Source organism: Limulus polyphemus, unplaced genomic scaffold, assembly GCF_000517525.1.
Source record: "Limulus polyphemus unplaced genomic scaffold, Limulus_polyphemus-2.1.2 Scaffold4709, whole genome shotgun sequence".
Classification (NCBI taxonomy): domain Eukaryota; kingdom Metazoa; phylum Arthropoda; class Merostomata; order Xiphosura; family Limulidae; genus Limulus; species Limulus polyphemus.
Window position 1 is genome coordinate 50,483 of NW_013670319.1, and position 4,213 is coordinate 54,695.

General features: G+C 34.1%; 1 long non-coding RNA gene across 1 annotated transcript in view; it reads right to left on the bottom strand.

The window, feature by feature from the left end:
* Positions 1–300, bottom strand: part of LOC111088907 — a 10,565-nt gene extending 10,265 nt beyond the window's left edge. The window contains exon 1 of the long non-coding RNA XR_002613280.1: positions 185–300. This is a non-coding gene — a long non-coding RNA (uncharacterized LOC111088907). The remainder of the gene's footprint in view (positions 1–184) is intronic.
* Between the last annotated feature and the right edge of the window lie 3,913 nt (positions 301–4,213).

Consider the following 4,213-nt stretch of genomic DNA (forward strand, 5'->3'; position numbering starts at 1 on the left):
ATTTCTTGACAAAACAGAAAACGAGCAATTTTCTTGGTATTTTCTTGTCTATTATGATTTTAGTATACCATACTTGTATTTAAAAATCATGCAGTTTGCGAAACATTAAAGTTTAAGGATACCTGTGGTGTCTGACGATGTAATAATAGTGTCTGAAAGATCCATACATATATACTAAAATTACCTGCTTCTTCAAATAACTCTTGAGGGGGTGACATCAATATGTTAAATACGTTATATCTAGTCTATTTAATTGCATGCGTGTTAAAAAGATTGTAGAGACATATTATATTTTAAGCTCTCTTGAGTTACATCCCACGTCTGGAGCGGCTATTCTGTCTTGCTTTACTTCCCTCTTTGTTAACTATCTCACAAGTAAATACACAGTAAATAAATTCCCTAATGCTGGAAAATATACAGCAAAAATTAGTGTCACAAAAAATATATTTGTTACTAACCATTATAATATCCATTTGGGAACATATAACCGACAGTTTTAGGGAGTAACAGCAGTTAATAGAACAACCACTCAAACTTCAGTCCTTGGGGTCAAAGAAGACGCTACCCTATCGGATATCTTTCGGCATTCCTCGCGAGATTCCGGTGGTGGAAGCTTTGTCGTCTATTGCTTGTTGACTCTTTGTATGCATCCTGCTGACATCCAGCGTTAAGAGACGCAGTTTAAGTTCAGGCGGAGAGATGTTGCGGAGACCGCAGTCTGCAGCTCGCGGGTCGCGGAATTTACCTAGTATCTCAACATGGTGCTTATGTTTCTTATTATTCGTGTCTTTGGCTGTTGGGTTAGAGGTAAGTATTGTAATGTTTATGTTAGATGTAGTATTCTTTGTTTTCACTGATAATTTCTTCGAAATTGCTTGCTATTCGTATCTAATTGTAGACATTGGAACAGAGGTAGGTATTATAAAATTAAATGGTTTTTCGTTTACGTGTTTCCCCATATTGCTTGCTTTAGTTGAAAATAATGTAATGCTAAATTAATTATAAAAATCACAAATTTTATATTTTTTATAGTTTTAAAAGTGTTTATTCTTAAAGTTTCAGAATCATCGTAGCCAAAGAAGTAGTAAAAAGTTCTAAGTATAACGATGATTAATAATGGAGAATGTTAAAACTTTATGAATGATGTGATATGCAGGCTTTATTGTATTTTGTAGTTTTTGAACTTGTGGCTTAATGCTGTTATAAAATCTAGATTTGTGATAGCATTTGTCCAAACTCTGGGTAAATGTTCGGTTATTTCATTTTACGTCTAGTACAGCATGATTAATGTTAAAAGTGGACGATCTTATGAGCCACAGTTGAAATGTTTTCCATGTTTTATTATGGCTAAATTATTGAACGTATGTAAATTTAGAAAAAGAAAAGCAAGGGCAGAGTGTAAACCTTTTTAGAATAGCTTTAAGTTTAATGAAAGGGGTTTAATTTAATCATAGTGTGCCTGCTTGCAGATGTGAATGCGAGAGTTAAATTTTAAAGAATTGGCGTCCACTTTATACTTGCGTTACCCAAAGAAAATTAAAATGAATATCTCGGAACTAACCTTAATGATAGTTATTCAAACCTCATTAGGAGGCGGTTTCAGTTTACAACAAAAACATTAATCAGTTCATAGTTAAGATACAGGAAAAAATATAAGTTCAAATCAGTTAAAGAATAGATTTTCACTGATAACATATAGTAGAAAATGTACAACGAGGTCGGTGCACAGGAAGTTTGTTGATAAGATAGAGGTGGAATTCAGAGTAGCATTGTACTGTGCTATTAGCAATGTATCAACAGCATGGACAAAAAAACTCGGAAAGAGGTAAATGGATAAATATCAGTTTTTGTTGATAAAACTTGTGTATTTACACATAAGTACAAACTGTACAGGTCACGTGCTCACACTCACCGTAACGTCTCGTCACACTTTGCGTAAATTTCTAATAAATAAACAAAAAAGGGGGAGAGAGTGAAGTCATAATACTTGTTCGGGTTTTCGAACCCAAGTATCTCGTTCTCGAACTCCATGTATGAGAAGAAACATACCCAAGCTGTTGTGTAATGTTACGATAAAATTTCGTCGTTTACCATCTTCCCTGATACGGCGACCTTTAGTTTTGTGGTTTGCAAATTCATCACAGTTGAGTTCAAACACACTAAATTATATTCACAGAGCATTGCATAAATAAGTAATTTTGATATAACACGAATGTATGTACTTTATGAATTTGGAGTATATGTTATAGAATAACTGAATATTACAACTACCAGTAACCTTTTTCGATGACGAGGAACCCACTTTAGACTAATAATGGTTGATGATGACAAAACCTTGTCGAAACGTTGTACATTTGCTGTTATGTTAAACTTATATTAAAGTTTTCTTCATTACCCATTCAAGCCGTCTCCAGCCATTACCAGTAACCTTATCGTATGTAAAATGAATCTTTTTTTTCTTTTAGTGTGCTTAATATCAGGTCAAATTTCAAGATATAATCGCGGCTGAGTAAGGAAACACTTTTTGAAAAATATACATTTAAAAGGTACATCAAACCTCAGGTAGAATAAATAAAATGTAACATAGGCGTTGTCAGGTGTTTTGTTTCTGGGGAGGCGACGTTCCTGAGACATACGTAGGCCAAAGTAAGTCGTGAGTCGGTATTAGTCTGGTACATGGTACGTGCAATTTTCAAGTATATTAAAGAAAATGTTATCAAACTAAAGATATATAAAGTTATTTCGCCACTTTCGCCGGCTATTGTAGCACTAAATTTAATTTACAGTGACCACCAAAATGTATTATTAATGTACAGTATACAGCTGACAGATGGGCCGAGTAAACGTCGTATTGACTTTTTTAAGTTTTATTTAGTGACCGAAACATGAAAAGATCAGGTTGGGTGTGTACAGGAACGTGTGCACTTGTCCCTAACCCGGCGTAATCGTAAGTTGAAGTGTTAGGCCTTGCTCCGCTCTGTGTTGATACAAAGAATTAGTAAAAGCCGATAGGAAATATGTAGAAAAGGTGTGTAGCTGAATAAAATTGTTTGGGGGATAATGTCGTGTTTCATCAAGTTCATTATGGGCTATTTTATCAATAGTTGAAGTTTGGATGCGTTGTTATTTACAGCCGAAATGCGTTTTTAATTTAATTTATTTTAATTTTTACCAAAGTGAAATATGTTTTTAACGAGTTTTTGAACGTCTGAATCTTTATTCTTTATAGAACAAGTGTATGTAATATATGTTGGTAAACTTACTGTAAACTTGTATACTAGTAAATTGTTCGTGTATTTGTTACTCGCATAATAATGGAATATTTCTTCAAGTTTCAGACTTTGTGACTTCGGTTTACTTGCGCTGTCTGTGAACAATTGTATTAATGATGTTAGGGAAACACATAAGTTCAAGAAGTCAATTTAACACACAAATACGATTATCGGCACGACTATATAATACTTCTGATTGTACATCAACACAGCTTCTATTACGTAAGCAAATAAAACGTACTTGCTCTCTGTGAGTGCTCAAGTCGGGTTGCTAAGAGCAAGCAAACCTCGACGTGTAGTGACCCTTGTTGGCGCCAGACCAGGACGTCTCCATTTTGTCCGCTGTCTGCTGAACTCATCATGCTCTTACTTGGACGAGTTGCTATGGCAACATAGCTTCTTTCCTTGGGGAATTGATTCTCGTTAGTTGCTGGTTTATGGTTTTATCTTCATGACACATGTTTCCTAACATTTCATACAAGGAAGTTTTCTTTTTTACTAACCCATTTTTCCACTGAAGTATTTTATCCACCTACACAAGTCTGCGGTCCCTTCTTTTATAACATGTTCGGCAAGTGTCATTTCGTTCAGGTCACTTGGTTGTTTTACTTTAAATGGAAAGATTTTTTTTTTTTTTACAGTTAAAGTGCAAATTTCTATTTCGTGATTGTCCACATAAATACAGTTTGTGTAAATTTTGTAGTCATTATATTAGTGTTGCGTAATGGCAGTTTACTTGGTTTTTAATATTATCATATTTTTTTATCTTACCAAGGAACTTGTGTTGTAGCATATTTAAATACTTTAAATAACATGCCACCACTCTGCGTCTTTAAACTTAAGAGATTCTGTAAGTTTGATAAAAAACAAAGCAGTAACTTTGTACAGTCACAGAATGATACAGCCGATGACTTGTAGTGTTTACCATTTTTTTTTGTTTT